Below are 10,897 nucleotides of genomic sequence, written 5' to 3'. Positions count from 1 at the left end.
ATTGCCTCCCCCCATCCCCGGTGGCATAATTACCTGGCTCGGGTCCGCGCTGCTGCAGGCCTCCGGCGTGCGTCCCCGGCGTAGTTGCTATGTGCTGCACGGCGCATGACGTCAGTGCGCCGCGCCGTGCATAGCAACGACGCAGGGGACGCACGCCGGAGGCCTGCAGCAGCGCGGATCCGACCCAGGTAATTATGTCACCGGGGATGGGGGGAGGCAACGGGGCAGCGGCGCCGGCAATGCCCCTTCTCTCCCCCTGGCTGTCGGGGCCGCTTCTCTCCCCCTGGCTATCGGTGCCGGCAATGGGGCGCCGGTACCGATAGTCAGGGGGACAGAACGGGCAGCGGCGCCGATAGCCAGAGGGAGAGAAGGGCCGGCAGCAGGGCTCTAGACCCCAGGAAAGGCAGGGGGAGAGGAGCGGGCAGCGACGGCCTCTCTCCCCCTGCCTTTCCTGGGGGTGTATTGGCGTATAACACGCACATAGACTTTAGGCTAAAAATTTTAGCCTAAGAAGTGCGCGTTATATGCCGATAAATACGGTATATTGTGGTCGCTATTACCAAGGTTTTCCCGCATAGTTACATTACCAACCAGCTCTGCGTTGTTGGAAATGATCAGATCCAACAAGGCATCACTTCTTGTTGGGTCCTCCACAAACTGGCCCATAAAATTATCCTGCAATAAATTTAGGAATTGTCGCCCCTTTGTTGTTTTAGCCAACCCCCGGCCCCAATCTATATCTGGATAGTTAAAATCTCCCATTATTACCACTGTACCTGCCCGGGCGGCCCTCTCTATTCAGTGATATTAGGGGGTCTGTAGATTACACCAAATATTATTTTTTCAGTATTTCCCTCCTTTTGTAATTCTACCCACAGTGATTCCACCTCCTCAGAATCATCACACACTATGGCATCGTTCACACTGACTTTCATACCACTTCTTACATACAGACAGACTCCACCACCTTTTCTGTTCATTCTATCCTTGCGAAACAATGTAAACCCCTGCAGATTAACAGCCCAGTCATGCGAGGAGTCCAGCCATGTCTCAGTGACCCCAACTATATCAATATGTTCCTCCAGTATCAAGGCCTCAAGCTCCCCCATTTTATTTGCTAGGCTTCTGGCATTTGTGAACATACACTTTACATTTCCATTAAGTTTTACACACATATAGTCTCACTAATGGGATTTTCTGAGTTATTGGGGTTAATGTTATTTTTTGAGTTATAAGGGCTAATTGTACTATTTAAGTTATTGGGGCTAATGGGATTTTTTGAGTTATTGGGTCTAACGTTATTATTTAAGTTATTGGGGCTAATGGGATTTTTTTTGCGTTATTGGGTCTAACGTTATTATTTAAGTTATTGGGGCTAATGGTATTTTTTGAGTTAATGGGGCTTATTGTAGTTATTGAGTTATTGGGGCTAATGGAATTTTTTGATTTATTGGGATTACAATTTTTCGGGCTACATTTATTTTTACAGCTGGTTTGTAACCCATGGATCTCCTTATCCACTGCTCTTAACCTCCCCCCACAGGACTCCTCTCCACCCCCCATTATGTCCTGACCCCTCTCTAACCTATCCACCCCACTGTCTGCTTTCTTTGCTTTATTATCCTCCCCCCACTCACCTAGTTTAAATACTCAGCCACCCCTTCCAGGATTCTCTCCCCCAGCACAGCGGACCCCCTTCCATTCAGGTGCAAATTATCCATAGAATAGAGTTTGTACCCCAATAAAAAGTCAGCCCAGTGCTCTAAAAACCCAAACCCTTCCCCCTCACACCACGACTTAAGCCATGCATTTAACTCCCTAAGCTCCCGCTGTCTTTCCTGCGATGCGCATGGCACAGGAAGTATTCTAGAGAACACAACCTTAGAGGTCCTTCCCTTCAGCTTGGCACCTAGTTCCTTGTAATTATTCTTCAAGGACCTCCACCTACCATGTATTCTGTTGTTGGTTCCCACATGGACCACGACAGCTGGGTCATCCCCAGCCCCCCCTAGTAATTTGTCCACCCTTTCCACCACATGCCGAACCCTGGCACCAGGGAGACCGCAAACCATTCGGTTGAGGTGGTCTTGGCGACAAATTATTCTATCCGTCTTCCTGATTATAGAGTCCCCTACCACAACTAACTGTCTTGGCCTACCTGCGTTACCATCCCCCACACTACTAGTTGAGCTGTTCCCCCGGCTGTTAGGGAGACCAGTATCCACTAGGGTTGCCATCTCTGATACTGAGGCCCTCGCATCATCACCCAACTTGGCAATTTTACTTGGGAGATCAGAAGCAGAAGTGACCGTCCTTTTCATTGCCCCCTTTCCAGTCCCTCTAACTACATTAACCCATCTCCCTACTTTGCCCTCCTGGCTAGTTTCTCCAACCTCCATTTCTACCCCACTAACTGCTTGCTCTGTAAGATTGTCAATCGCCCTCAATGTTGCATTTTGCTCCTCTAGATCTCTAATACGAGCTTCCAGGTGGGCAACATGCTGACATTTGTCGCAGCGGTATTCACCCTGAAGCTGCTGCTCCAGAGATGTATACATGTGGCACAATGTGCACTGAAGAAAGCCTCCAATCCTGCTGTCCATATCCTTGGTGACAAACAGCTGTTATTAACTATTAAGAAAAACTACTTTTATCAAGGGAGTGTAATACTTACAGTTACAGTGGGTCCTGCTTACAACTCCTGCTTTTTAAACTTCTGCGTATAAAACTTCTCAGATGTTAACACTTAAGAATACAACACTTAAGAATACAAACCAAAGCCTCAGTCAGAGCAGGGCTCACAGAGTATCCCAGTTAGTTTTAAACACCTGAGAGTAGTTAATCAATTAACCCCTCCCCCAGGTGTGCTACAGACCAGAGTAGGGAAGAAAAAAATGCAAGGGTTATGCCACTGCTGGAGACACCCTGGTTGGAAAACAATGATCCACAGTATCTGCACCAACCCAAACTTGTTTTAGACTAAATTCAAACACTCCAAGCTTACAGACTTCCACTCAGCACATGAACTTCTGCGTATAAAACTTCTCAGATGTTAACACAACACTTTAGAATACAAACCAAAGCTTCAGTGAGACTCAGCCAGAGCAGGCTAATGATGTATTTTTATGGCTGTAAATTGTTTACTAGATCCTGTGACAAATACTGGTAAGTTTTTATTTTTGTTTTTGTTTGGGGAAGCCTGATTCTTTCTACTCCCTTTGGTCAGTAAGATGTTACGATTTAGTTTTTTGCTTCTCTCATATGCATTTGTTGTAATAGCCTCACTCTACCCTCTTTTTTGTAGTCTAATTTTTAGGGAAACGGATTATTTTTCAAAAGTCGTCTCATCTGTGCAATTACGTCTCAGACGGACCCATTCTCCATAGGGAATGTTGTTTACTACATGACATGGATGACATGAGTCCGCCTTCAGAATGGTGTTTCCCGCAGTCTCCTTTCTTTAAGGCTTGATGATAACATTGGGATTATTTTTATCTGGGCTTGCACACAACTCAATATCCAAAAAGGGCAGTTTTTCTTTAGAAAAGCTTGCCGTAAATTTTAGATTTAAGGGATTGTCATTGATGTATTTAACAGAATCCCAGAATTCTCTTTCGCTACCCCTCCACTCCATGGCAAGATCGTCTATATATCATCCAATGTATTTGATAGAACAAAAAAATGGGTTGTCCTGGGTAAAAATAAAAGACTCTTCCCAATAAATCATAAAAATATTCGCAAAAGATGCCGAATATTTCGCCCCCATTGAAGCTCCCCTAATCTGAAGGAAAAAGCTACCATTAAACATAAAGAAAGCGAAAAAGAAAATAACTTGTAGGTACATTAATAACACCAACTTTTTCCAATCATATAGCACAGGAAAAGTATTCCACAATAGGATGTATATAAATTGTAATACGTCCTATGTGGTCTACTTGGCGTCATCCACTGAATGTTGTGTCCAGTACGTAGGCTGTACATCCAAATCCCTCAAAACACGCATCCGTAGGCACATTTCGGATGTCAATCTTGAACAAGTTAACGTATCAGCTTTATCCAGACATTTTAGGATAAAACATTTTAGGATATTTCCTCCTTGCGTATTAATGCCATAGAAAGGGTATACAAAAATATTAGAGGTGGAGATTTGAAAAGAAGATTCTTCAACAGAGAGTCCTACTGGATCTTCTTACTGGACACTAGAGAACCTAAGGGAATGAATCAGAGGCATGAACTTATTTGCAGATATTAATTTGTTCTATTTTGTTTTCTGTGTGTATAGATACATATATGCACACAGAGAACATATGGGACAACAGGGCAGGATCTGATCTATCTATACAGTATATATAAAACTCAACGTGTGTGTGTGTATATATATATATGTGTGTATGTTCCAGCATCACGTCCAAACGACTAAAGAAATTAACATGAAACTTGGCACACATGTTACTTATATGTCAACAACAAACATAGGATAGGTGATTTAACCCTTACTCGCCCCCATTTGCCAGGTACGGGGTTTATGTTTAAAGTCCCATACAAGTCAATGGGAAATATATGTTACTGCATAACTTCCAAACGGCTGGAGATATTTCAATAATACTTGGTCACATGTTACTTATATGTCCACTTAAAATATAGGATAGTTAATTTAACCCTTAACTACCCCTATTTGTGAGGGTCGGGGTTTTTGTTTAAAGTCCCATGCAAATCAATGGGAAATGTATGTTCCCATATCATTTCCGTACGGCTGGAGATATTTCAATACCTGGTACACATATTACAGGTCGACATAGGAGGTCGGGATAGGAGGACCGGGATAGGAGGACCGGGATAGGAGGACCGGGATAGGAGGACCGGGATAGGAGGACGGGATAGGAGGTGGTGATAGGAGGACGGGATAGGAGGACGGGAAAGGAGGACGGGAAAGGAGGACGGGAAAGGAGGACGGGAAAGGAAGTCGGGAAAGGAGGTCGAGATAGGAGGTCGAGATAGGAGGTCGGGATAGGAGGTCGAGATAGGAGCTAGAGATTGGAGGACGGGATAGGAGGACGGGATAGGAGGTCGGGATAGGAGGATGGGACAGGAGGTCGGGATGTGGGGTTGGGATATGACAACAATATATGAGGACGGGATATGAAGTCAAAAGCTTCCTCCTTTGTTAATTTTCCTCCACAAAAAGGATTTGGAAGGAAAAACCGGGCAACGCCGGGTACTCAGCTAGTATATATATATATAAAACTCAACGTGTATGTATGTATATGTATGTGTGTGTGTATGTTCCACAAAAACTTTCAAACGGCTAAAGATATTAACATGAAACTTGGCACACATGTTACTTATATGTCAACAACAAACATAGGATAGGTAATTTAACCCTTACTCACCCCCATTTGCCAGGGGCGGGGCTTATGTTTAAAGTCCCATGCAAGTCAATGGGAAATATATGTTATTGCATAACTTCGAAACGGCTGGAGATATTTCGATAATACTTGGTAACATGTTACTTATATGTCCACTTAAAATATAGGAGTTAATTTAACCTTTAACTACCCCCATTTGTGAGGGTCAGAGATTTATTTTTATTTTTTTATTCCCATGCAAATCAATGGGAAATGTATGTTCCCATATAATTTCCGTACGTCTGGAGCTATTTCATTACCTGGTACACATATTACGAGTTGGGATAGGAGGTCGGGATAGGAGGTCGAGATAGGAGGTCGGGATAGGAGGTCAAGATAGGAGGTCAAGATAGGTGGACGGGAAAGGAGGATGCGATAGCAGGAGGGGATATCTGGTCTGCATAGCAGGTCAAGATAGGAGGTCCAGATATGAGGACGGGAAAGGAGGTCGGGACAGGAGGACGGGATAGGAGGACAGGATAGGAGGTCGGGATAGGAGTACGGGATAGGAGGTCGGGATGTGGGGTTAGGATATGACAACAACATATGAGGACTGGATATGAAGTCAAAAGCTTCCATCTTTGTTTATTTTCCTCCCCAACAAGGATTAGGAAGGAAAAACCGGGCAACGCCAGGTACTCAGCTAGTACATATATATATATATATAAAACTCAATGTGTGTGTGTGTGTGTGTGTATGTATGTATGTATGTATGTATGTTCCACAAAAACTTTCAAACGGCTAAAGATATTAACATGAAACTTGGCACACATGTTACTTATATGTCAACAACAAACATAGGATAGGTGATTTAACCCTTACTCACCCCCATTTGCCAGGGGCGGGGCTTATGTTTAAAGTCCCATGCAAGTCAATGGGAAATATATGTTACTGCATAACTTCCAAACGGCTGGAGATATTTCAATAATACTTGGTCACATGTTACTTATATGTCCACTTAAAATATAGGAGTTAATTTAACCCTTATCTACCCCCATTTGTGAGGGTCAGAGATTTTTTTTTTAAATTCCCATGCAAATCAATGGGAAATGTACGTTCTCATATAATTTCCATACAGCTGGAGCTATTTCATTACCTGGTACACATATTACGAGTTGGGATGTGAGGACGGGATGGGAGGTCGGGATAGGAGGTCGAGATAGGAGGTCGGGATAGGAGGACGGGATAGGAGGACGGGATATCGGGTCTGCATAGCAGGTCAAGATAGGAGGTCCAGATATGAGGACGGGAAAGGAGGTCGGGACAGGAGGACGGGATAGGAGGTTTAGATATGAGGACGGGATGGGAGGTCGGGATGGGAGGTCGGGATGGGAGGTCGGGATGGGAGGTCGGGATAGGAGGACGGGATAGGAGGTCGAGATAGGAGGTCAAGATAGGAGGTCAAGATAGGAGGACGGGAAAGGAGGATGGGATATCGGGTCTGCATAGCAGGTCAAGATAGGATGTCCAGATATGAGGACGGGAAAGGAGGTCGGGACAGGAGGTTTAGATAGGAGGTCGGGATAGGAGCTCGAGATTGGAGGACGGGATAGGTGGTGGAGATAGGAGGACGGGATAGGAGGACGGGATAGGAGGACGGGATAGGAGGTCGAGATAGGAGGACGGGATAGGAGGACGGGATAGGAGGTCGGGACAGGATTTCGAGATAGGAGGACAGGATAGGAGGTCGGGATGTGGGGTTGGGATATGACAACAATATATGAGGACTGCATATGAAGTCAAAAGCTTCCTCCTTTGTTTATTTTCCTCCCGAAAAAGGATTAGGAAGGAATAACTGGGCAACGCCGGGTACTCAGCTAGTAATAATATAATTATAAATTCTATGGACATTCTGTGCAAACTAATATGGGGATAGGATTATGTATTCCCCCTTTTGTATCCTTGGTAGGTGGATTCTAGATCCAATTTTTTTGTTCTGCTGCATCTCTCCAGTGGTATTTCCAGGTTTTCAATGTAACCCGTTCTTAATTGTGATGTCATTGATCATGTGACTTACCAGTATGTGTATTTATATGAGAAAGTTTGTAACATTTATTGCCATGACTAAGGATCATATGGATCCTAAACGCGTCAACGTTCCTGTCTCTGTCTTGTATATGCTTTTATAACTTAATAAAGCCTAAGAAATAGCACCAAAAGCGCTGGACATCCTACTTCCTTGTAGACTTTTTAATTAGTTAGACACACCCTCCTAAATTGGAATTTCCCAATGAATGTAGGTTGGGCGTGTACATATGGTAATGACTATGACATCACTATAATACCCAGAATGCCTTTCCTGTCGGTGTAATCTCACCAACCCATCCGCTAGGGGGTGATATTGCATAAGCAATTAGCATCATTACCATTATGGGTTAACTGTCAATAATTGGTCTTGAACCCACATTCCACACTTGAAGTATGGAGCACTATATTATCAATTCAGGGATTACTTTCAACATCTATAAGTAATTAAAACCTGGATTCTCATAGACATCTTGGAGCTTATTATACATCCTAATTTATTGGAAAGATAAGAGTCATGGAGGTCTCTTTCCCACAGATGTGTGAATCTCTCTGTCTGTCTGTCTGTCTTGTTTTGGTAATTGATTGTTATTTACAATAACATTCACAAAACTGGCAACTAACCCTTAACAAAGATTCATCCTCACAGTCTACACTTGAGACCTTTCCTTATCTAAACATTGAGCAATGCTTAGCAATCATACATAAGATAATAGATATATAATGATGTCCTTTACAATACTAACAGTATATGACTATACCATGTGTCCTACTGATTACTATATATATATATATATATATATATATATATATATATGAAGAACTAATGTTCATTCGGATGAGACATGGTTATACTTATCTCACCCCCTTCTTCTCTCCATTCACCCCTCTTTACCTTGGATGAATGGTAGTAATGTTGTCTAGAGAGTGTAACCAGACCCCTTATCAGTCTCTTATCTAAACGCCATAAATAAGCTAAAGATACAAGAAGCATTGTACTCCCAGACTGGCATTAGAGATAGGAGATGAAACTTCAGAATTGGCCTACTTAGGTTAATACACAAAATGGCCGACATCATGCTCTTATGCTATGAAACATATTAAATATAGCGATTCATTTTTGGGGTGTACTTAGTACGACAGCCTCCGACACTGCAAGCGGCAGGGTCATAGTTAAAATCTCAGTGTCCACTGCTTATCCGATATGGTACCCACATCCACCTCCCAATCATTCTTAATACTCAACGGATAGGCCTCATGATACGAGGACAGCAATTCCCTATATAGCACAGAGATCACACCTTTAGTAGAGATCTGAGTGAACAAATCATTTACCACTACGGATGAGCCGACAGTCAAATCACAAGCCCGAGACTGCGCATCAAGGGAATGTTGCAATTTTAGGTAACAATAAAAAAAAAATGAGTGAGGCAGAATTCCTCCCGCAGTTGAGCAAATGACTTCAAAATCGGCCCATCATACAACTGGGAGAGATACAAAATCCCATGAGTAATCCAAAGGGGGATATCAGGTAACAAACACAGTTCAGATAGACCAGGATTATGCCAAAGAGGAGAATATGTAACAAAAATAGGATAGTGCATAAGAGTCTTACATTTCTATAAGGGCCATTAAAGGGGACAAGGAGTGCCCCACATCTCCCAGGAAGAGAAGCAGGTCATCTGCGTAAAGGGCAATACGTTCTTCCAAGTCCCTAAATGGAAGCCTTTTAATTCCGTGGATGCCCTAATTAGTACCCCCAGGGGCTCTATTGCTACGGCAAATAGGAATGGGGACAGGGGGCACCCCTGGCGTCTACCACGACCCAGGGGAAAGGAGTGAGAAAGCAGGCAGTTATCCCGAATTCTAGCACGAGGGGCAGCATACAACAATTGTACCCACATCAAAAACTTAGGCCCAAATCCCATGTGGCGCATAACACTCCACAGGAAGTTCCACTCGAAGCGGTCAAAAGCTTTGGCAGCGTCAAGTGAAAGCACCGTCCTACAAACAGCGCCCTCAGGCTGCAGCTGGAGATTCAGAAAGAGCCTCCTGATGTTATTGGCCATCGATTTCCCTGGCATGAACCCCATATGATCCCCATGCACCAAAGTAGTAATGACCCTTAAGAGACGGTTGGCCATGACCTTTGCTATTAACTTAACATCAGAGCACAACAGGGATATTGGTCCATATGAGCCTGCTGAAAGCAGGTCTTTACCGGGCTTCAATAACAATACTATAATTGCCTCTTGCATAGACCCAGGCAAGCCCTCCCCATCCACAACCAGGACAACAGAATATCTTGATATTGTTTAAGATACTCGTTGGGGAGTCCATCAACACCCGGACACTTCTCAGAAGGAAAGGCCCCCAACACACTCCCTAATTCTTCAAGAGTAACAGGCTCATCTAAAAGATCCCTCTGGGTCTGCTATAGGGACGGGAGCCCAGACAAAACAAAAAACAAACAGTTGCAACTTGCAACACAAGAGGCAAACAAATAACCCAGGTAGAGTGAGCAGGTGACATATAGATAGAAGATACTTGACCAACATATCGTTCTCAAATCCGAGCAACATAGACAAGTACCCAGAGAACAGATAACCAGTAATATAAGCAAAAAATTAAATAAAATCCAGTTATCAAGAAAGGGTACAGAGGCACATTCAAACCTATATGGCCTAAATATGCATAAAGGCACAGGAAGTCCCAGGCAGGCCGGCAGGACCAACATCAATACACATAGTCCACGCAGGAACCTCAGGTATGGGCATGCCGTATTTGCATGTATATCCAGCCATTCCGCAGCCACCACAGAGGTGTTAAACATATGCGTAGTTCCTAGAGCAACTACGCGGAGGCGTGCAGGGCATGGCATAGAGTACATCACATTTAGTGAATGCAGGCGACGCTTAACATCCGCATATTTAGCTCTCCTTTTCTGCACTTCAGACGAAAAATCCCGGAAAATAGAGATACGGCTGCAATTGATAGTGAGCGAGTCCATGTCCCTGGCTTTACGGAGAATGATGTCTCTTTCTTTATAGTGCAAAATGCGGATAAGGACCGCTTGAGGTGCGGCTCCAGGCGGGAGGGGACGAGTGGGCACCATGTGGGCACGCTCAACAGCAAATAAAGGAGTCAAAGTCTCTTTTCCAAAAGTATTAAAGGAGATTCCGGTACGGGCTATTCCTATTCCATCCTGCCCGGGCTGCAAAAAAAAGAGAAAACAAACTTTCCCTTACCTTCCTACGTTCCCCGGAGCTCCGCAACAGCTGATCGGTCGGCCCGGCTGTCTTCCTACTTCCCTTAGCCTGGGACATCACACGGCGCTTCAGCCTATCACTGGCCGAGGCGGGGCATTGCTGCGGCCAGTGATAGGCTGAAGTGCCGTGTGACATTCCGGGCTGAGGGAAGTAGTTAGTAGAGAGCCCGGCCGACCGATCAGCTGTTGCCAAGCTCTG

This window comes from Hyla sarda, chromosome 1 (assembly GCF_029499605.1).
Source record: "Hyla sarda isolate aHylSar1 chromosome 1, aHylSar1.hap1, whole genome shotgun sequence".
Lineage (NCBI taxonomy): Eukaryota > Metazoa > Chordata > Amphibia > Anura > Hylidae > Hyla > Hyla sarda.
Note: the sequence above shows the minus strand (reverse complement) of the source record.